This window comes from Ischnura elegans, chromosome 9 (genome assembly GCF_921293095.1).
Source record: "Ischnura elegans chromosome 9, ioIscEleg1.1, whole genome shotgun sequence".
Classification (NCBI taxonomy): domain Eukaryota; kingdom Metazoa; phylum Arthropoda; class Insecta; order Odonata; family Coenagrionidae; genus Ischnura; species Ischnura elegans.
The window spans coordinates 41,623,453-41,648,591 of NC_060254.1; the positions used below are offsets into that span (position 1 = coordinate 41,623,453).

The 25,139-nt window shown below is 40.5% G+C and overlaps 1 protein-coding gene across 1 annotated transcript in view; it reads right to left on the reverse strand.

Annotated features, from left to right (window-relative positions):
- LOC124165576 (tensin-2) overlaps positions 1 to 25,139 on the reverse strand; it is a 297,177-nt gene that overhangs the window by 167,255 nt on the left and 104,783 nt on the right. The gene's annotated exons all lie outside the window — the stretch shown is intronic.

Below are 25,139 nucleotides of genomic sequence, written 5' to 3' on the forward strand. Positions count from 1 at the left end.
ACCACCACACACTAACATACCCACCGGATCATCCCCCACGCGCCTGCCCGCCTTCTCCCCTCCCCCCTCCTCCTCCGCCTCCTCAACTCAACTCGTGAGTTTCCCCTCCATTCCCCTCCAAGCCTCTCCCCCTCCACCTCCCTCCCCTCTTCTCTCTCTCCTCCTACTCTCCCTCCTCCCGCCCTTAACCCGTCTGCAACCCTTCCCTCGTCTTGTTCTTCTTCTCTTGAAGTTTCTTTTATATCTCCCGCCATTCCTCCTCGCTGGCGGCCCCTCGAATAGGCCCCGGCCGTTTTAGTTAGCACCGGCAGAAGGCGTCATATCTCCTCTCTGACAGTCCCATTTCTTCCGATTCTCATTATTTCCCTTTCCGCGAGGAAGAATGGAGCCCGAGTGGGAAAAAAGGCCTCATACAGAAAATCGGATCGGGTCAAATGCTATAGTCGGGCGAACTGGAAACAGAGTAGAAGGTTTTATTATCCATCGAAGATGCGAAGGTGTCCCTCTATGATGATGGCAAGCAAGCAAAGTGATTTTCAAAGGTGTTGATCATCTGATTGTGGATGGAAAATTGAAGACAATGGACATGAAAAAATATCGATAATCATCGACTTACGCTAACAATGTTTGACTATCGCAGATTTATAATCAGTTACAAGCGAAAGCAATTATTAACCGTCAAAATTCGATGACCGACTACATATAATGAACATCGTCAACGATCGCAAGAGGGTGTGCATGGCTTACCACCAACAATGGATGACCACTATTTATTCTACACAATATCGATCAACGGTGATCGAAATCGGCAATCGCTAACCATTGTTTACTTTAGAATTTGATAACCGTCGGTCATAATCAACAATTGTCGACAGCTAATAATCGATCCATTATTGGCTTAAAAAATCGAGGAACATTGACAACAGACTGCCATAATCGATAATCCTTATTCGATAGCATACTTGACAACCAATTAGCAATCACCATCGACAGTCAATGACCCTTATCTGATGCCCGCAAGCATCAAAGAACATTCTGGCATCCTATAGTCATTTCCAATAATTTTCCTCCTCCGAACATGAACCATTACGACTTCGTCTAATCTTTCCGATAGCTTTTCAATACGCTATCCATGGAAAGGCTTACATTCGATGAAAAATATCAAATGTGCGAGGGCGCTGCCTGGTTGTGTACCCGGAAGTTATTATCCTTTCAGATATCATGTTTAACTGCCGAGACTATCAACGTGAAATTTTATGCTCCAATATAAGGGGAGCTGGAAGTGGTAACAGTGACGTAGGGAAAGATTCCAAATTTGAGCAAGGTCATGTCGTTTTTCACGCCATTTTTTTCAACCGTCAGATAAGTGTTCCATCACCATAATCAATACATCATTTTTCAACCTTAATTGAGTCTTTTCGCGGATTACTGTTTGAAAATTCAGCAAGCTTATCTGCCAACAGGTTTTCAGTTTTGACTCACACAACCAAGCAATCAAACTTTAAAATCTATTCGTACGATATCTTGAGTTACCACACTTAATGCTGAGTTTCCATTGCACCAGCACTTATGATTCTCAAAATTAGAAATGGAGAAGAATTTCATCGGCCCACGATTCGGACAAGTGGCGGATCCTGAGAGGGTCAATACCCCCTTCCCCCTATGTTATCCAATTTACACTAGATAAAACGTTGATTCAGATCGGTCGTCGAATATATACAGGAGAGGAGCTAAAAATGATAAAAACTCAAAATTTTCGTAACCTCCCGGACCCCCACTCTTGATGGAAGGTTAGTGGTTACCCCCAAAACCTGGATTCGTCACTGATTCGGACCAATGCCAAGAAACGGTCTGATTTCCTTCAGTATTTGAATTCCTGTGTCATTTTTTTAGCATTCATGCAACTTAATAAAAAGTATATTCCACTTATATGAATATTGAATATTGTACAAGAAATTTGTACACGAATTTGGCTAATCTTTCAAATCGTATGCCATCCCAAGACTCAAGGGGCTATATATTTGGAAAAAAATGCGATCATATGAATGTGAAATAATTAAAATTTTCAATTGAGGAATTTTTCGAAGCTTATAAAGCTTTTAACTACGAAGTGATATTTGCAAAAGGTGGCAAAACGTTCTGATAGCTGAGGGTTTTTTTCGTTACCTCACAATTGTATACCTGTGAATATTATCGATAAGATGTACAAGATGAGAGATATGTGATGCAATCAAAAGCAATGATTTAGAGATGACGAATTAAAGAAGTAGTTTCAACAGTCACATTTCAAACTCATCATCATCGATTTATTCATGCATATTTTTTTTCGAACGGAAGTGCCAAGATATCTGAAAACAGTCACGCATCGAAACACGAGATACCGCGTGCGCACGATGTGTTGATTGCCAACACATGGGCGACTCTCACAATGCATTGCGATCTTACCAGTGTCTATATTTACACCCTTGAAAAAAATGAAGGCTGCACAGATATTAAGTGACCAAAAAAAAACAGGAATATTCCCGGAGGATTGTCGGCCTCGGAGGTTGCGGGGTAAAGTCCTTGCCAGCCGAACTGCAGATCGTGGGTTCGAGTCCCGCCTTGAATAGTTTCCCTACCGGGTCATGGGTGTGCGATTTCTCTTTGTCACGCTGTCGAAAAACCCGATTAAAAATTCCCAAACGCGGCTGTTTTCGGAGGCGTGCTTGTAAATAAATACACGATTTTTCATGAGGAATTTTCAATATTTCAGGAGGTGGTAGGAGAGACAATTTTAAGCATTTTTTGTCCATAAACATAGGCTTTCAAATCTTGAGTTACTCTGAATTATAGTGACGCAAGAATTTTGGAATGCACTTTATAATTACCCTTAAAACGGTTTTTCTTGGGTACCCAGCCTTTAGACGAAAATGAGCGATTTTAATTTATGAAATTATTAATCTTTGAGCTTAATTAAGCATATTGAGCGAATATCAACAATTCGATTGCGCAATCTCACTCAATTAGATAGTATTATATTGATATATCTTAGTTATTTATCGGCAACATTAAAGCATGTCAATTGCCAACAGTTGTACGCAGTAGCGAATAGGCAAATTTATATCCAGGTAAACGGATTTCCTACCAGGTAAGTGCAATCTGTGCAATTTCCGCGGAACTATTGTATTTTAAAAACAGTCATCATCAAAATGAAAAAATAACATTGGTATTAATAATAGAATGCGGAATGCATCCTTCCACACCTCGAACTAAAGGAGGAAAATCAAGGTCAAATAGACACATAGTGTGATAAAGGAGGAGGTGCCAGAGTCTTTGTTTATATTAGGGGAGCTCATTACTTTTTTTCGGCGCCTAGGTGGTATGCAAGACCTCTCAACATGAATGTATCTGAGGTCTAATATGCGTTGCTACGCTGTCACAAACCCCGATTTAATCGACCCAAACGTGGCTATTTTCAGAGGCGTGCTAATAAATTAATTTATATTTAAAGATCTTTATTATTGTCAGTTATTTATAGACTAACTTCTAAAGTATTCCAATTGCCGGCTTGTAGCTGGCTTTTAAAATAAATCAACAGTTTTTATGACAGTGCGTTAGGCCGATGGAAGAAAAATTTCATTGGAGAGCCAATTTAAACATTCTACTCTTTCATTTTTCAAGAAATTACGGTGGGCGACGATCCTTCCCCCCTTAATTCGCCACTGGGAGGTATACGGATAGAATGCTAGACGAAAGGGCGCTAAGTAACACCAAAGGTCAAAGAAGAAGTGGAAAGGTCGGCCAAGTCATGGGGTACAGCCGTTAAGCGGGAAACATAATGGATCGAGAATCGAAGCAGCTATCATAAAAGGCAAAATATAATTTTAATGAAAGAGCCGACTACACTGGGATTCCTGAATCCTTATTCAGAAAGTATCCTTGTGACCTTGGGTAGTCCGGGTTCACATTTCAGTCTTATCTAATGATTATTTCGCGGCGAATGCTATTCTTGGTGAACATAACTTTCGACCGGTGGTATTTTATTCAGTGACTGGAGTACAAGGGCGGATCCAAGATTCTTCCTGGGGTGGCCCAGGGTCTGGCAGGCAAACGGACTTCTTATATTAGGGATTAAAAACTACAAACAAAAATTACTTGACGAACTATATTCTCTTTCTTTTAATACAAAAAATATTAATATAAACATATTAAATAGTTACATTTTATTTATGCTTCCTACTGATGATAACGGCACCGCATTAAAATTTCTTTTCTATATTTTAAGCGTCTGGTGGGGGGGCATGTGCCTCCCTCTAAATCCACCTATGCTGTAGTAGTAAAAGAAACTAACGACACATGATATTCTTACAGATCAATGTAATAAATCACGGTATAAACGAGTGATTGCCATTTCATAGAATTATGTAAAATAAAAGTAAATAAACAGAGGGGGTCAATCACCCGGTTTTGGAGTGATTGCGAGTCATCAAGATTGATGACAGTGGGTACCCCTGAATTAGATGCGGTGACTCGTTAATAATTTAGTTTAAGCCCACCCTTTTAAAGGACGCCTCTTCCTCGCTCGGCTGATCTTTTTACTGACTTATTATTTGCTTAAATTTACGCTACCATTATATAATTTTCAGGGAAGGCAGAGGAATCAACATTTACCAATCTCTGAAATTTGAAAATTTACCCCAGTATTTTCCCAGAGGTGAATTTTTTATATCTGAGAAACCCAGAAGCAGAGGGGTACAATCAGTTGCGGATCCAGGATAGGGGCAAAGGAGGAACTAGGTGTGGTGCTTAGGGGTAACCTCCCAGCTGTCGTGGGGTACAAAAAAAATTACCATTTTCTCCAATGTAAATTGGATCCGCCACTGACAACTGCCAGTGCAATTTTTATAATTATGGAGTTAAGTGCAGATAATGGTTGATGGGGTGCACAATATTGTTGTGGAAAAGGGTTGCAAGTGAATCACTGATGCGTGTACGTACATAGATTCAGTGATAAACTTGTATCCTTTTGCCACAGCAATATTGTGTACCCCCCTGACCATACCCTTTGGCTTCTAGCTTCCTCATTTGATATACAGATATATTCTTGAAAGGGTAAACTCTCTATGTCCTGAGAATTTCAAAACAATGGCGGTGGTTTTGAACAAAAAAAATAGTTAATAAAAAGAAATAGGACCGATTGATGGGGAGTGACACCCCTTCCTTAGAACGTCTAAGACATTTCTATGCCCATCAACTCATTCACACGATTAGAAACGTGAGTAAAATCCATAAAAATAAATTATGCAAGACATCAGGAAGAGAATTGCATGATCAAAGGAGACGTTCATGAATAGGAAGGAGCTGATGAGAGGTTCGTTACGTAAGAATTTGAATAAAAAGATAGTGAAAAGTCTGATCTGGAGTGTCGGTGGCGGCGGGGTAAAGTCCTCGACTGCCAAACCGAAGGTCGCGGGTTCGAGGCCCGCCTGGGTAAGTTACCTTTATCCAGGGCATGGGCGTGTGTGAATGTCCTTCGTTGTTAATTGTTAATTCCCCATTGTAAAGGCCGTAAATGCGCTGTTTATGGGGTAATAGAAATAAATAAATAAAAATAAATAAATAAATTTACGGTGTGGAAACGTTGACGCGGAGGTAGGTAGGTAGAAGACACTAGAAACATTATAAATGTGGATGAAGAGGAAAATGAAGGAGGTGAAGAAGGCACAGGAAGAATAATGACGAGTTGATAGGCATAGTAGGTGAGAGGAGAAAGATTTTAGATTATATATTGAGAAGGCTGAGGACTTAGACGAATCGAGTACTGAAAAGTACCGTTATGGAAAAATGTTGGCCAAAATCGATTTTTCGAACAATCGATTTTTTTATCGAAATGAAAAAGCTCGACTTTTCAACAATAATGAAAATTAGAACCTAAAGATCGATTCCATCAACAAAAAAATCAGAACCATCGAAAAAATCGACGGTTCTCTTCTTAAAGTAGAGTGTGAACAAAAACACGTTCATTATACATTCGAAAAACACCCAAAATACACATTTGAGGAGTAGAAAAAAATTTAATCGAAATCGATTTGTCCATTGCTGGTACCGAGCGAGGAGGGGATGCTGAAAACCATGCTAGTGGGAAGAATGTAGAAGGTAGGGGGAGAAAGAGAGCAAGTTTATGGAAGGGAGTCAGCCTTGTGAATTGAAGAGGGAAATCCAAGAACGGGGGAGGAGACGGTCGGAATAATTCGGAAATGCTCCAAGCATCCTCATCATCATCATCATCACTGGTCAACGATCCTATGATTGGTTTGAAGAAGCTCTCCACACTATTCTCCCGTTAGCTAATCGTTTCACACCTACGTATTTCTCCTCTTTCATATCCCTATTTACCTGTTCCATACACTTTATTGGAAGACTTCCTTTTCCATTCTTGCCATCTACTTGTCCCTCGACGATTGACTTCATCAGGTCACCATGTCTCAAGACACGGGCGACAGGGGTGTCGGGGCAAAATTAGCAATGCCGGAACGCACTTTACTTAACTTATTTTACAAGTGAAATATTACTATGTATATATTTTTTATTAAAAGTTACGTCTGCATATTTTAAAATAAATTTTTGTTTTGTTAACGAATGCATATATTAGAAATTTCGAAGCACAAGGTTATTTGACTATAATTTCTTTTCTTAACGAGTGTTGGAACGGCGTTCTGGCACAATGACACCAATGATGGCCGATTAGGTTGTTTCCTTTTCTTATCAAGTTTTTCACGAGGCTTCTCTTCTCTCCTTAGGAATTTGTCGTTACTTACTCGCTCTATCCATTCAACTATTATCATTTTTCTGTAGTCTCATATTTAAGAAGCCTCGACCCTTGATTACCCTGCCGATGTTCTCGTCCATTCCTCACTTCTATACAGAAGAGTACTATGCATGTAATTCCTTAGTAATTGCTCATCTACTTGTGTGTTCAAATTTACCGACGCAAGAAGATCTTACACTCTGTTGAATTTTTTATTATATTTAAATTACAATTATTTTGCAGAAAGTTAAGACACGACTGTAATAAATCACTTTTCGTGTGGTTTTTAGAAGGCTCTTCTCTTATTCTCTTTCTACGATTTCCTCATTCCTATCTTATCATTTTCAGTTGTGCTCTATCTTTACGATGTACCAGCAGGGGCGTAACTAGGAATATATGCTTTAGGGCGGGGGGCGGGATGGATGGGATGGTCTGGGGTGGCGACCCCCCTCCCAGGTAATGGGAGAGAAGCTTTTTCAAAAATGATATCCCTGAAAATACATTTTGCATCATTTTGACACTAATCATTTAACTTTAAGCAGATGCAGTTATTAAATGTTAAACTAGAGACTATTTTAAATATTTTTTTTTATTTCTCCGAGGTTTTGGGGGGGATCTATCCCCTCATCCCCCCATAGTTACGCCACTGTGTACGACTATACGGGAATAAAAGTTCATAACAAAGTCTTATCATTATTCATTTACCCTAAACCAGTGACTTCCAGCGGGAATACAAGTTCACGTTAAGAAACTCACATAATAACATTTTCTTTGCTTTATTGATGAGCTCTACATGGGCGAAATTGCCATACTCTTTCCACCAGCTCCTTTGGTCATCTACTCCTCACTCTTGGACTCTCCCCGTCCGGCTCTTAATTCTCTTCCCATTCCTCCTCCTCATTCTCTCTCCTACTCCTCCTCCTTCGGACTTCTCCCCCCTCCTCTTCCTCCCCTCAATCCTGCCCACTCCACCACACTACCCCCACCAAACTCCACGGCGGCGTCTGCTAACACCCACAATCATTCTACGCCCAACAGGCCCTACGCAGGGCAGCGTTGCCAAGTGTCGCGTCCCAAAGGACGATTCTCCCGTCTACGGAGAAACACTTACGGCTCCGAGTTCCAATCCTTTCGTGCCTCCGAGGGCAATAGATGGCAACGCGAGATATGCGATTATTTTTTTCTTTATTTACGTTCCCAACTATGTGTACCCTCCCCTACTGACTCCTTCCCCTCCATCGCCTTCCCCCACCCCGCATCAATCCCCTCTCCTACTCTCCTTCAAACCTCCCCACCTCCCACAACCAATTCCTCTGATTATCGCTGGCGTATATGTTTTACGGTGGATTAGCCAGTTGACGCCATGCTGTGCGCGGCGTGAAAATTCTTCTGTAGACTTTTGCTACCACGACAGCATAAGCTATCGGCGACCGGACGGACTCGCTAACGCTCGCAAAGGCGGCAGAGTAAACGACAACGCCTCCTCATTCATAGGTATGAGATCGAGGTTTTACTGCACATACGATAAGGGCTGGGCAAAATACCGTCCGAGGAGTATTTGAAATACAAAATACCTCTCCAAAATAGTATTTTAAATACAATTTAAAATGCCAAGTACACTTGTATGGAAACTAAAAGACATCAAAAAAATATAACCTGCCTTTGCACGTTAGGCATAATTGCAAACATGAAGAAAACGATTCTAACGAATACAAAGTAATCCCTGACGCACAATGTTACAGATGTGTTATCAGAGCTACTTCAAAAGTATTTTACAAACGTATTTTTTGTTTTATAATGGGGAAATACCAAAAATCTGTGTTTGAAATGCGAAATACAAATTACAAATGTATTTCAAATGCGTTTTTTAAAATAATTGTATTTGATGTATACGATTGTAGTTATTCCCTCAACTCTCCCAATGTTTGAGGGAAACTAGTTCAGAAATGTCCATCAAAACTTTTGTTAGGGGTGCAGCATCTTGAAACTATTTTTCCACTGGTACCTCATCGCCGTAACTACGAAATCTCGAAATTGCCAGTTCTACAAAAATTTATAAAAATTCTTCGGATGACTTTGCTTCCACTACAGCAATAGGTATTGGCGATGGAACGGACTCGCTAAGGTGGCAACGTAAACGACAACGCCTCCTCATTCTAGGTAAAAGGTCGAGGTTTTACTACCCATACAATAGTAGTGCGACTACTTCTTCGTCCGATACTCACTTGTTACATACTAAACATTATAATGATTCAGACAATATCAGTTGGAATCGTAACATTGCCATCGCTTAGAGTAAAAAATGAAAAAAAGAACAGCCAGTTCCGCAAAAATATTTTTTTAAACCTTAAATCATGACCTTCGTTTTAATTTTTACGAAATCAAATAGTATAAAAAGCGGGAAGCGGTGGTGTGCATTTATTTTTTATTTCTGTAGAATTAGTAATTTTATGGTAGTGAAGGCATATCCGGTGCTCCATCGGGTAATCTCCTCATACCTGAAAGACCACCCGAGCAGCCTTAACCATCAGCATACGCTGATCAGATCTTTTTTCGCAATATTTAGATTTCGTAGTTATGACGAAAAGGTGCCCCGGGAAAAATAGTTCAAGATGCTGCATCCCTAACAGTAATTTTTGATAGAAAGTCTATAATAGTTTCCCTTAAACATTAGGAGGGATTTTTTTAAAATTCAGATATCACTAATTTCTTTCATCAAGTTCCCTTAAAAAACAAAGAAATTTCTAATGGAAAATTTTACTTCAAATATTGAAATAATTTTGTTCATTACTATCTCAAATACTAATCGCAGCTTCCTCGAAAAACGTTGAGGCATACGAGAAAATAATTTGGAAATGTATCCCCAGAATTTAGGATGCATTCAAACCAATAAAATATTTAAAATTTTGCATCAGCGATCCTACGGATTGTATAAGGAGTGGATAATGTGAATGGTTAAAGGTCGAGCAGAAACACATTGTCAAGGGAACATAATAATAGTGATAGGTGTATTTTCTAAGGTATATGATGTATTTCTTGGGAGCACTTCTCACTTTTACGAGGAGATTTTTTTAGGAAAGTCCATCCGTATTTTTTCAGCAGGAAAAGGAGTTCCGTCTAAGTCTCGGCGAGAAGGAAATAGGTGAATTACAGATAAGCACCTATCATAAAACCAAGTTCACGAGGGTGAATTTGGATATCATTTCAAATACAACTAAGCGTTTAATATCCAATTCGCGGGGAATTTTTATAGCTTCTAAATACACGAAAATTCGAAAATATGGACTAATATAAAATTTTAAAGGTTAGTTCAAGTGCCATTTCTAACGCGTTAACTTACGGAAATATTTTGGTCTGAGAACTGTACTTTAACCTCAAATTGTGGATCTCAACAATACCGAATTTATGTTATCATTTATCGGTATTAAGGTTCAGCTGCGGGCATCAAAAAATTTAGGGCATAAATAACAATAAGATGGAGTGAGAAATGTGACTCAAATTCATAAAATGGTTATAAAAATAGGATAGAGAAATTCCCTTTAAGTTGCGAGCTCCTAATACAAACGGTGTCCATGAAACATCTTAATTCAGAGGTCATAATTACACAGTGACGAAACGGAGAAAGTGATTTTTTATTTATTTCAAAGACCAACTAATCAATGGGCCGAGAAATTTTCAGAAGAAAAAAGAGAGAAAAGGAATACGCGACAAATAAGAAATATTTTTAGGGTTAATGAACGGAGGAATGATAGGTGGATTATACAGTATAGTTTCTTCAAGTTTTTTTTTCACCGTGTAGGGAAAACAATCAATAGCCACGTGTTAGGATTATTTATTGTTACGGCCAGGTACACAAATAATTTAAAATTGAAAAGCTACGATGAGAACTTATAATAAGACAAAGACGTTTTCCATACACCAGTGGTTTTGAGAAAGCACTTGATTGTAATGAGTCGAGGATATTATGAATGCTTACAATATAAATCCAGTAAATTCGGCGTGTGTAAAGAAGAATGAGGACTGACTCGTGGCCAACAAATGGTTCCATCCCCGCAAATGACGTCGGACGATGGCGAACGAGGTGTGTGGTTGTGACCCAAGGTGAAGGCGTGTTACACAGGAATACCCAGTTTCGCCATAGCTTTTATGACTAATATGCCGCGGAAATGAATGGAAAGGCTTGGAAAGGGTTTAGCGTTAGAACTGAAGTATATGGACAGATGGTGAAGTCGATTTGTCTCGCTGACGATCATGTCTTGATTAGTCAACCGAGGCGAAGCGACAGGCATGACTGGATACTTCAGAAAAGCCATGCAAGAAAGTTTTTCATTAAAAACCCTTGGTCACAAATACGATATAGACTATAGCGCATAAATAGCACGGTAATATTAATAGTGTGTGCATTAAGAGTTACAAAAAATCCAATGATAATTTCATACGTAAGATCCGATGATAAGGGAGTAATGTATGTACATATGTGTGATAAAAGGGTATGTAAGATAATACGCGCACGTCGAGTGAGTGATGGTGGCGAATACTAAAAAGGGGGTAGCGAAGAGTCATTCAACATAATTGGCGATGCATCTTCCTCTTTAAAATAACAATCCTTATTAACAATAAAAGACACTTTTTTACTTTCACAATATATTTAAAAATTCCGACCGCTTTCGACTCTTACATCATTCTCAAGTACATTAAATATAAAAAATACGGTGAGGACAGGTTTATATATTCTATGGCTGTTAATGGAGGAGGAGAAGCAACAAAGTGTCTTTTATTGCTCATGTGGAAACCTTCCACCACGTAAAAGGTTTAAGTTTCGATTTTATAACATTCCTTCATATTCACACTTATCCCATTAAGAGGATACGGTATTTCAGCTGCCTCTGCAGCACCGAAAGCTATTACAATTAATTGTTTGAGGCGTAACTTGGTGAAAGCGATTCATAATTAAATTAAGAAAGAAGAACTTTGTACTTTCACATTAATATTTATTCACGACCATTGGATTGGCCATGGGCTCTCCTTTATCCCCTCTCCTGGCGGACATATACATGGACTTTTTCGAAAGGAACCTGTTTTCCCCCAATAATCCACAGACCAAAAATGTGCTATCCTGGCATCGATATGTGGACGATGTGTTTTGTATTTGGACTGGCTCAATAAGACAACTAAAAATGTTCCTATCTTTTTTGAATTCTTTGGACCGCAATTTGAATTTCACTTACGAAATAGAAGAAAATAACTCTCTCAACTTCCTAGATCTTAAAGTCACTAAGGTCAACAATCACCTCGAGTTTTCAGTCTTTCGGAAAAACTCCTATACGGACCAAGTGATCCACTCCAGTTCAAGACATTGTTTTTCCCACAAGTTATCAGCCTTTCACAGCATGTTACATAGGTTGCTGCATATTCCGATGTCCCCTGCCAAGTTCAATGAGGAATTAAACACAATTAAACTAATTGCTAAAAATAACGGATACAACGAACAGTTAATTGATAGCTTATATCGGAAACAATTAAAAAAACAAGCAGTGGGAGAAATTTATGGATCCCGAACGCGACAAGAATCCACGGCCAAGTGGCGTAGAATCCTTTTTTTAAAGGACATTGGGCCGAAGATATACAAAAAGGTGCCTAAGGATAAAATTAAAGTTGCGTTTTACAATAAATCCAACCTCAGGAACATTCTTTCCCTCACCAAAGATCCCATCCCAAGAGAAGAAAGGAGTGGGGTGTATAGACTAAAATGTGAATGCAACGCGGTGTATGTTGGGCAAACGGGGCGACAATTTCAAGAGCGGGTAAAAGAACATCAAGCCTGCCAGAGAAATAAAAAGACTACTTCACAATTTGCTATACATTTGTTAGATAACAATCATCAAAGTGATTTTGTGTTTGAAGTGCTTCATTATGAACCTAAAGGACCTAGATTAGACGCTTTGGAACAAATGGAAATTTTGCAGCACGTACGTTCCAATGACAACATTGTAAACGAATTTTTGTATGACTACCATTCCCCTCTTTTAAGCCTCCCACTCCTAAATTCCTGGGCTAATGACATGACGAACTCTTCGGCCTCTCTCTCTCTCTCACCCCCCCCCTCCACTTGCCGTGCCCTCCATAAGGGAGCCTCCTCCCCCTAACTTCTTCCATACCACATGACCAAGGTTTTTTTCCCCCCTCCCTCTTCTCTGTTAACCAATCCTTTCAACCTAATTACCTTCCTCCCTCCCCCTCCTAGCCTGGTATAAAAGGATGTGATGGACCTCTGTAGAGTTCACCTGATGATGACGTCTAACGTTGAAACCATGGTCGTGAATAAATATTAATGTGAAAGTACAAAGTTCTTCTTTCTTAATTTAACTATTACAATTATTTAGTGTTTTAACTCCAGTCGATATCGGATACTTCCCTTGATGCCCACCAATTAATTATCCACTCATTGATTAGCCCTTGAACTAAATAAAAGAGTGTAACTTGGTAACAATAAGATAATATGGACACTGCAAACATAAAGAAAACCTTGCAAGCAACAGAACATGAAATTCGAACATCAAAAACTCAAAGTCAAATTTCGGCAGGCATGGAATTCGCAGCACTTGAAACCAACGACGGCGTAGAAAATTATTAAACATAAATGCATTTGTGATAGAAAAGAATCGGTATTTAGCAAAAGGGAAGTGTTGACGGCATTTAGTTTGACTAACAGCGAGAAGTTTGATGTGGAGAGTGATAAAGTATACAGGTAGCATTGCAAGACGGAAGTGTAAACCTAGCGGAAAGATTATGAGAATAAATAAAATTCCTTCTTACAAAATCACACTCTATTTTCATTATTTTTATTTGGAAAAATGTACTTTTACTTATATTTATAATTCGGTATTCGCCCATTTCTTCAGTCGGTTGTCTACAGCAGGAACATAAAGTGTACATGTATTTCAGTTATTTTGTGCGCACCCTGCTAATTTTTATACAAATTTATTATTTTATATTACTGAGTGTGCAAGAGTGATAAAATTTTAAATAAAGAAAAAAATCCTACCATAAAGGTGCCAACGATAAAGGACTCATGAGGGTTACCGTCCAGATTCTTTTTTTCACATCGGATGTTAGCGTGACGCAGTCATTCACTTTGATTAATAGCCACAGCCTCGAGCGTAGAAGCAAAACCATAAAAACAACATAATTCAGTCTAATGTACACACGTTACTATAATATCATCACGTATGATATAACACATCTTCCGAAGATGTCAATGGACATTAATCTTCCCTGTCTCGTTAGACTTTAATCCTCACATCCTTTGTCAAAAAAAAAGATAAATTCCTACGGTATCCTATAAGGGATACCTGGGGAGAAAATTCCACAAAGATTTATGGAAAGATTCAATAATGGCAAGGGATATAAAATGGACACTATATGACCGTTTAACGGATTATAGTCGCCCGCCTAAATCACTGAGTCCCAGACGGGTTTCCTTTTTTCTTACCTTCAAAGATATAGCGTGACCATTTACGGGCTGTGGACGGATTTTCGATGTTCCACTCTTGAAGAGCGATTCATTTTGTGGAAAGCTTTTACAATGGCAAGGTTAAAATTCAAACACGTACTTCCTTCATTCTTTCACGTCTTCTAGTGTCAAAATAGCGGGTCTTTCGGATAGTGAGGTGGTACTCTCTATACCACCTCTGTCATATATTTTGACAAAAATTGCTGAGGTAAATGTATCATAAACATAAATACTCCATTAAAGGCATAAATCCCAGATAATCATTTCGTACTTTCACGCTTTCAGGGAATAAGTATGTTAGGGAAACGTAATTGAGTTTTACATAGAGAAGAAGGTGTATCATAAAGTACTCTCTTTGTACTTGTTTCCTTGCAAAAATATACAAAACATATGAATACAATACACGCAAGTTAGTTTGGTACCAATGGGAACAATTATGACGTATGTTGAAATCAATCGATTCGGCTTTAACTTTGTGAAAATCCCAGTTGAAATGAAAAATAAACAACCTGGGTAACTTTTCACTGAATATTTTTATTGGTACGACGTGCTTGAAAATGATGCCTGAGCGTTGAAACGCATTGTACCAATAAAAATTTCCGGTGAAAAGTTACCAATGTTGTTTATTTTTCATTTCATCATGACGAATGTTACTCAATAATGGCACGCAATTTACGAAACTTCTTTAAAGGCAATATTAGAAGTAACAATGTTGTCGCCTGTAACTTTTTGGTAATGAGTTTCATCATGAGTTTTTAAACCTTTTTTTGTAGTTTTGACTGAAGAATGTGTTGAGTCGATATACCTCGAGCGAATAATCGACGTGGATAAATGGAAATATTTACGTCAATTTAATGGGTAAATAGTGAAATTTGAGATTAAGATTGTATATTTCGTGATAAAACGGTGATTCAACGTTTAACATGGCACTTCATTTATCACTGTAGGTGCAGTATTAACGGAGCATATACGGAAAACACAGAAAAAGAATTTTGTGTAATAATATATGGTTAGGTTATGATTAGATAACACTGGACGGCATGAAAATCGGCCCTGACACCATTCCTGCTGATTAATGTGTAAAATGACCTCCTAAATCCGAATATGAACTCCGTTTTTTCCCATCACCCACCATTTTCGGGGGAGCTCCCCCCCTCCAATTTTCATCTCTTGTCGGTCATTTGGAGGAATTAAAAGGATTATTTTAACATTTAAATTTTTTTCTAGGGATTTTTAGGGGAGCAAAATCCTAACAAATTAATATTTATGCTAAAGAGGTAGATTTGGGGGGAATTAGTCTCCGTAAATTGTGTAAAAACGCATTAAAAATGCTCAATTTCGCATTTTTTTTTCGCAAATTTTCACGTATTTAAAAAAATTTCCAGCTTCCATTTCACATCATCCTCCCCCGAATGATAAAAATATATTACAACAAGAAACATCAGTAATAATAAAAATATTTTGCTGCATAACATAGCAACAACAATTAAAAATAAAGCAATGACTCGGAAGATTCACTTTACTACGATGGCCTCTCCCGCCTGTCCCGTTCATAAAAAGTAAGTAAGAAATTAAGTAAGTAAAAAAGTAAGAAATATAAAAGTTTATATAATCCTTTTCATTCCTACAAATTATTGCAAAAGTGATGAAAATCAGAGGGGGGGTTGCCCCCCGAAAATGGTGGGTGATGGAGGAAAACGGATGTCATATTCGGATTCAGGAGGTCATTTTACATATTAGTCAGCAGGAATGGTACCAGGGCTCGGGAAAAAAATATTTTTTGCCGTCCAGTGTAATCAGAGTACGTCCGGACCACAAATGCCCAGTTACCTAGGTGAAAGCAAAGGAGACATTGATTGATAGAAACAGTTTATTTATTTCCAACTTCCTCGTAATAAGCACATAACGGACTTTTAGAACGGGGAATCCAACACTAACAATTCAAAGCACAACACATCCAAGCCCTGTACAGGGACCACCTACCCCGACGGTATTCGAACCCACAACCTATGGCCACGTTTAGCAGTAGAGGACTTAAACCCTCTGCTACTGAGGCCGGCAGACTAACTTAGGTTACCTTAGTATTCTCCAGGGAATATTTAATTTAAAACATAAAAAATACCACTTACTATCGCCATCATGTGTGAATCACAAATATGAAGCAAATTAAACATATTGGACACTTAATATTTGAAAAATGGGATGGGCCTTTCTGCGAAGGGGTAACTTGACTGTAGAGGGGGAGCATACCAGGGTCATTCGCCATATTTTCTCTATTGACTTCATACAAATAAAATATTTTCATCAGAATAATATTTTTAGGACCAAATCCCTCTCAAATAATGGTATTCAACCCATAATATGAAGAGGAATCGGCTTATTCTTCGAATGCACGAGATTCTATTTCACAGTTAACAGCGTCAGAAGCTCCTGCACGGTAGGTATAGATGAATTGGGGTAACAGTTCGCGACTCACTGAGTAACACAAAAGATTCCCCAGTAAATAAAAGTTAATATCGCTAAGACCGTATGGTGAAAGTACGCACGATGCGTAAACCCACAAGATACAAGCGTAGAATGTAATACTCGCACGCTCCGCGCGCTCGTTAAGGGGCTCCGCCCCTTAAAAACCCCGGTTCCGGCTTCGCCGTCTACATTTGTGGCCGCTCGAAGACTTTTAAAGTTCGAATAATCTCACCTCAGCTAGGGGCTTCGCCGGCCAGGGGGTAGGGAGGCGCCCCACTCATTCCTCGAAACGGCATCGCCGTTCCTCGCTGGAGGGCGGCTTCGCCGCCCAGGGGTTGAGTGTGAGTTGAGATGGGTGGAGTCTACAGCGGCTGCGCCGTTTGAACATCGGGGCGGCTTCGCCGCCCGAGGGTTACTGAAGCTCCCCCTCGCCTACGCCAGTCACTCCTCGGAACGGCTTCGCCGTTCCTCGTTGTGGGGCGGCTTCGCCGCCTTGGGGTCGAGGAGCCCCCCCGCGGCTGCTCCGCTTAGTCTTCATTAATGCTCTTCTCCACCGAGAGGGGTGCCCGGGGGGATTCGGGGGTTTTAATGTGTTATGCATGCGGTCACTAATCGTCCACAGTGATCACGTAGCGATGATTGTAAAGGATAGTGCAATGCGGAGTAATAGTGGCGACAAGTATCCATAAAAGAAGACTTTATTGCAAGTTTTTCATTTTTTGCGGGGGTTCCAACGGAATACCGGGGGGTTTATACTTGTGTTAAACCATTGGTCACAAATCGTTCTCATAAATTCCGTGCCGATAAGTCCTAGTGGTCCGGAATAGTGGTCTGACGATTCTTTTACCTGGAGAGGCGATTTATTAGACATTTTTTGGGAGGTTTCACGGGGTTATCGGGGGTATTAATAAGTGGTTGGGGCACCGGTTAAATTGTGACGAAAACTACTCGGAAAGGCGACTCGGCGGAAAAGCGAAAGGTTTCTGGTAATTTTTCCCGTATGGTTTACGGTTGCTCGCCCTCACCAAATATTCCGGATCTAGAGCTCAGAGGGGACGGGTAGTGTGGCGTAATGTTTGCGAGAAGTACCCAAATAGGAGACTAAATGACACATTTTACGATTGGGAGGGATTTCAGGGGGATACCGGGGGTTTAAATGTGTGTACTCCTGGCGGTCACCATCCATTTACATAAATTCCGTGGGGATGAGTCGTTGGGGGCGGTGGAATAGTCACGAAAAGTACCCAAAAAGTAGACTTATATGCAAAATTTTAATTTTTGGGGGGGTGTATGAGGGTTTACCGGGGGTTTATAGGTTTTTACTGCCAGCGGTGATCTATCGTCCACATCTATTCCGTAGCGATGAGTGGTAAGGATTGGAAAAGCGGCGGAATTGTGACGAAAAGTACCCGAAAAGGTTACTTATGTGCAAATTTTAATTTTTTAGGGGGTTTCGGGGGGTTTAAAGATGACGATACTATATGGTCACATTCATTTACTGTCATACCTAACAGAAGTGTGCCCTATGACATCCATATTTCGAGAGTAATACAATAAAAAGCAAACCAGTCCCCGAAAAAAGTGAGTAGTGCCCACCATTTTTATTTTTTTAAGGTTAAACACATTGAATTATTTATTAAACGTTCCTGTTTTCTGAAAGACAATAAATAACTGTATGTTAATACAAAGTTTGAAAGAAATCGACCAGGTTAAATTTGACATAATCTTGTGTTAATCTTTTGGAAATCGTAATTTTCGGTGATTTTCGGAATATTTTAATTTTTTTCTGACTAACCAAGGACGACGAAAGAAAATTGTTACCTACATTTCGTAGACAATGTTATGAGCATATATAATAATCATTTTGGTTATCATACACTTGAAATTAAGTCGAGGGGAGCGGAAGGGATGAAATTATTTTCGAAAAACCAATTTTTGGACGCCATTTTGGCTACAAGTTTCTTTAACAGAAACTAAAAACATTACAGAATTACGTGCCCACGTTCATTAGCTTTCACAAAATGCATTAACCATGCATGTGGCACGTACGGTTCGCGCGCAGTAAAATTAAAACCGAAAGACGGTCCCCGGAGAAAGCGCGATTTCGGCCATTTTGTCGACCTAGCGACGACACGTGGCGGGAACTTCCGGTTTTCGGATTTTTCCTCCGGATCATTTCCGGTTCCCCGCACGCGTGCCAAATTTCAGCTCTCCAGCACTTCTAGAAGTGGTCGGGAATTTGTATCCATGAGTGAGTCAGTCACCACAAGGGCTGTATATAGATAGGACTCGCACGCTCCGCGCGCTCGTTAAGGGGCTCCGCCCCTTAAAAACCCCGGTTCCGGCTTCGCCATCTACATTTGTGGTCGTTCGAAATATTTTAGTTCGAATAATCTCACCTCGGCTAGGGGCCGGCTTCGCCGGCCGGGGGGTAGAGAAGCGCAACACTCATTCCTCGGAACGGCTTCGCCGTTCCTCGTTGAGAGGCGGCTTTGTCGCCCAGGGGTTTAGTGTGCCCCTCCGGAACTACCCCGCTTCATACTCGGAACGGCTTCGCCGTTTCTCGTTTTGGGTCGGCATAGCCGCCCAGAGGGCGAGGGCATTTCCGAACTGTTTCACCGTTATACCGTTTAAGGGGCGGCTTCGCCGCCCAGGGGTGGGAGGAGCCCACAGCGGCTGCGCCGCTAGAACATCGGGGCGGCTTCGCCGCCCGAGGGTTACTGAAGGTCCCCCTCGCCTGCGCCAGTTACTCCTCAGAACGTCCTCGCCGTTTCACGATGTGGGGCGGCTATGCCGCCATTGGCTTGAGAAGCCCCCCGCGGCTGCTCCGCTTATACTTCATAAATGGTCTTCTCCACCGAGAGGGGTAACCAGGGCGATTCGGGGGTTCTAATGTGTGGCAGAATTCTGACGATTCTTTTACCCGGAGAGGTGATTTATTAGGAATTTTTTGGGGAGATTTCACGGGGTTATCGGGGGTTTTAATAAGCAGTAGGGGCTAAACTGTGACGAAAACTACTCGGAGAGGCGACTTAAAGTTTTTTAATTTTTTTCGGCGAGGTTCCAGGAGGTGATCGGGGGTTTTCTGGTATTTTTTCCCGTATACTTTACGGTGGCCCGCCCTCACCAAATTAGGGGGGATTTCAGGGGGATACCGGGGGTTTATATGCTTGTACACCTGGCAGTTACCATCCGTTCACATAAATTTCGTGGCGATGAGTCGTTGGGGGCGGTGATGTAGTCACGAAAAGTACCCAAAAAGTAGACTTTTATGCAAACTTTTATTTTTTTGGGGGTATATGTGGGTTTACCGGGGGTTTATAGGTTTTTACTGCCAGGGGTCATCAATCGTCCATATCAATTTCGTAGCGATGTGTCATAAGGCTTGGGGAAGCGGCGGAATTGTGACGAAAAATACCCGAAAAGGCTACTTATATGCAAATTTTTACTTTTTAGGGGGTTTCGGGGGGTTTAGAGATAACGAAACTATATGGTCACATTCATTTACTGTCATAACTAAGAGAAGTGTGCCTTATGACATCCATATTTCGAGAGTAATACAATAAAAAGCAAACTAGTCCCTGGAAAAAGTGAGTAGTACCCGCCATTTTTATTTTTTCGCGGTTAAATGCGTTGAATCATTTATTAAAAATTCATGTTTTCTGAAAGACAATGCAATGTTGTATGTAACTACAAGGTTTGAATGAAATCGGTAAGGTTAAAGTTGACAAAATCTTGTGTTAATCTTTTGGAAATCGTAATTTTCGGTGATTTTCGAAATATTTTATTTTTTTTCTGAGTAACCAAGAACGACGAAAGAAAATTGTTGCCTACATTTCGTAGACAATGTTATAAGCATATATAATAATCATTTTCGTTACCCTACACCTTAAATTAACTCGAATGGAGCGGAAGTTATGAAATTTTATTCGAAAAATCAATTTTTGGACGCCATTTTGGCTGCAATTTTCTCAAATGGAAACTAATAAATTTACTTTATTACATGCCCACGTTTATCAGCTTTCAAAAAAAGCATAAACGACCCGTCTGTCACGCATAATTCGCGCGCAGTAAAATAAAAACGGAAAGACGGTCCCCGGAAAAAGCGCGATTTCGGCCATTTTGTCGTCCTAGCGACGACACGTGGAGGAAACTTCCGGTTTTCGGATTTTTCCTCCGGATCATTTCCGGTTTCCCGCACGCGTGCCAAATTTCAGCTCTCCAGCACTTCTAGAAGTGGTCGGGAATTTGTATCCATCAGTCAGTCAGTCACCACGAGGGCTGTATATAGATAGGATAATCCGTAAACTACCTCATTTTCCCTACCTCTTCCAAATATCATACCTCAGTAGAGATATTGAGGTAAATTTTCCATAGTTGAGATAACAGTAATTCTTTGTGCTAGTCTACCATTCCTTAAATATCAGTGCCTTACCGCTAGTTTTAAAAAGTGAAATTACAGGAAATCAATACATGATGCTACCGGCCGATCAAGGGATATGAGTCCTCTCAGCGGTATTCGTTATTAAAATAACTTTGTTTTAGTATGGCATGGTATTTGTTGGAGGCTACCAACAGCTGAGATCATTTGCGCCATGAGAGAAGGGTATGGAAGGAAACGTCACGACGCACAGTGGGCCAAAATCCAAAAAAGCTGGCCAAAAGTCGAAAAATGAAGTTAGCGCAAATCAACCAAAAACAGTTTATATTCATTATTAAGCATGTACTCTATAATATAGGATACCATACAGAGCATGGAATACGTTAATATAATTTTTACAGCTGTTTAAAGTAGAGCATGTCGGAGTGATTTTAGCGACCAAATTTTTTCCGTTGAAAATAGCTAAATTTGTAGCTTCATTACAGTGTCGTTGTTACGAATATTGGTTTCAATGTATTTTTATCCATAAAATTGGTCTTCATCAAATGAATATGGATAGTGTTTGTTTGATTTTACTTGGTAATTAATATTTTTATAATTTTTCAAAAACTGTGTTGATTTTTCATTGAATTTCATTTTTAACGGCAATTATCCTATCTATATACAGCCCTTGTGGTGACTGACTCACTCATGGATACAAATTCCCGACCACTTCTAGAAGTGCTGGAGAGCTGAAATTTGGCACGCGTGCGGGGAACCGGAAATGATCCGGAGGAAAAATCCGAAAACCGGAAGTTCCCGCCACGTGTCGTCGCTAGGTCGACAAAATGGCCGAAATCGCGCTTTCTCCGGGGACCGTCTTTCGGTTTTAATTTTACTGCGCGCGAACCGTACGTGCCACATGCATGGTTAATGCATTTTGTGAAAGCTAATGAACGTGGGCACGTAATTCTGTAATGTTTTTAGTTTCTGTTAAAGAAACTTGTAGCCAAAATGGCGTCCAAAAATTGGTTTTTCGAAAATAATTTCATCCCTTCCGCTCCCCTCGACTTAATTTCAAGTGTATGATAACCAAAATGATTATTATATATGCTCATAACATTGTCTACGAAATGTAGGTAACAATTTTCTTTCGTCGTCCTTGGTTAGTCAGAAAAAAATTAAAATATTCCGAAAATCACCGAAAATTACGATTTCCAAAAGATTAACACAAGATTATGTCAAATTTAACCTGGTCGATTTCTTTCAAACTTTGTATTAACATACAGTTATTTATTGTCTTTCAGAAAACAGGAACGTTTAATAAATAATTCAATGTGTTTAACCTTAAAAAAATAAAAATGGTGGGCACTACTCACTTTTTTCGGGGACTGGTTTGCTTTTTATTGTATTACTCTCGAAATATGGATGTCATAGGGCACACTTCTGTTAGGTATGACAGTAAATGAATGTGACCATATAGTATCGTCATCTTTAAACCCCCCGAAACCCCCTAAAAAATTAAAATTTGCACATAAGTAACCTTTTCGGGTACTTTTCGTCACAATTCCGCCGCTTTTCCAATCCTTACCACTCATCGCTACGGAATAGATGTGGACGATAGATCACCGCTGGCAGTAAAAACCTATAAACCCCCGGTAAACCCTCATACACCCCCCCAAAAATTAAAATTTTGCATATAAGTCTACTTTTTGGGTACTTTTCGTGACTATTCCACCGCCCCCAACGACTCATCCCCACGGAATTTATGTAAATGGATGGTGACCGCCAGGAGTACACACATTTAAACCCCCGGTATCCCCCTGAAATCCCTCCCAATCGTAAAATGTGTCATTTAGTCTCCTATTTGGGTACTTCTCGCAAACATTACGCCACACTACCCGTCCCCTCTGAGCTCTAGATCCGGAATATTTGGTGAGGGCGAGCAACCGTAAACCATACGGGAAAAATTACCAGAAACCTTTCGCTTTTCCGCCGAGTCGCCTTTCCGAGTAGTTTTCGTCACAATTTAACCGGTGCCCCAACCACTTATTAATACCCCCGATAACCCCGTGAAACCTCCCAAAAAATGTCTAATAAATCGCCTCTCCAGGTAAAAGAATCGTCAGACCACTATTCCGGACCACTAGGACTTATCGGCACGGAATTTATGAGAACGATTTGTGACCAATGGTTTAACACAAGTATAAACCCCCCGGTATTCCGTTGGAACCCCCGCAAAAAATGAAAAACTTGCAATAAAGTCTTCTTTTATGGATACTTGTCGCCACTATTACTCCGCATTGCACTATCCTTTACAATCATCGCTACGTGATCACTGTGGACGATTAGTGACCGCATGCATAACACATTAAAACCCCCGAATCCCCCCGGGCACCCCTCTCGGTGGAGAAGAGCATTAATGAAGACTAAGCGGAGCAGCCGCGGGGGGGCTCCTCGACCCCAAGGCGGCGAAGCCGCCCCACAACGAGGAACGGCGAAGCCGTTCCGAGGAGTGACTGGCGTAGGCGAGGGGGAGCTTCAGTAACCCTCGGGCGGCGAAGCCGCCCCGATGTTCAAACGGCGCAGCCGCTGTAGACTCCACCCATCTCAACTCACACTCAACCCCTGGGCGGCGAAGCCGCCCTCCAGCGAGGAACGGCGATGCCGTTTCGAGGAATGAGTGGGGCGCCTCCCTACCCCCTGGCCGGCGAAGCCCCTAGCTGAGGTGAGATTATTCGAACTTTAAAAGTCTTCGAGCGGCCACAAATGTAGACGGCGAAGCCGGAACCGGGGTTTTTAAGGGGCGGAGCCCCTTAACGAGCGCGCGGAGCGTGCGAGTCGTTTGTTTATACATCAGAATACACAGAGTTATTTGCACTGTGAGATAGACAAAAGCATATAAAATAATGTCCAGAATGCAGTTTTTGCGATAACTTGCGATCCTAATTTTAACAACCATATTTCTGTGAATCCACCCCGGCCGCACGGTCCACTGTGGCGGCCACGAAACGGCGGCGGGACTAAGCGAAGAAAGGATATGATATCCGTGCATAAAGACTACGGAATACTAAAAGTCCAATGACATTTGTCACTTGAATACATATTTTATGAATAATTGTCATATTGTTTTTGCACATTATACTGTAAATGGCTAAATTCAACGAACATCTTGTCGCAAATAACAATTTCTTGCTATATTGGTGACTGGCAATTCTACGATTAGGTCATTGGAAGGTTCCTCGGCAGAGTTATGGCTAATATATATTTGAAAGGATTTTCTCAGAATTTCGGATTTCCCTAAAGCATTATGGGTAGGCTGCGGTCGAGGGGTTTAGGAAGGTCATGCACGTGCAGCGACAGGCGCCCACGCCGAATGGTTGAGGATTTGCGACCCTCCGTACTTACTGGCCCGACAATGCTGGTTTTACAACCTTACCAGTAATGACTCTTTTCTACTTCCCCTAATTCATCGGTAGCTATCCCATGTTATGCTTTTTACACTTTTTTGTCTCTTTTTGCCGACCCTTACCGCCACTTGTTCCGACAAATGGAATTCTTAGTTAGGGTTTTTCGGTTGTTTTTGCGTACCACATCCATCAGTTGTCCTAGAGAGAGTGCCGAGTGAACATCCACTATAACACTGGATTGATCTGTTCAACGTCAGAAGCGCTTTAAAAGAGGATATAGTTACCTACTTGTTCCTGGGAACCAAAGCCTCCTTGCACCCGCCTCCGTTTCGTTGTGACTTCAATAAGTGTTCGTCGCATCCATCGAGAAAGATTTTACTTTCCATTGTAGCGAGAAGCAGTTCGAAGTTAAGCAAAATTTTTAAAATGATTCCTAGTTGTAGTCCGCAATTTTTTTTGCTACCCATGTAAGAATGATGATAGTTCGGTTTTCGATGGAACTGATTACCTGATATTTTTAAATGTCTTTTTGATTCAAGTTTTTGACAGTGAAATTATTAGCTAGTATTTCTTCAATATTAAAACTATAAATTATTATGGTCT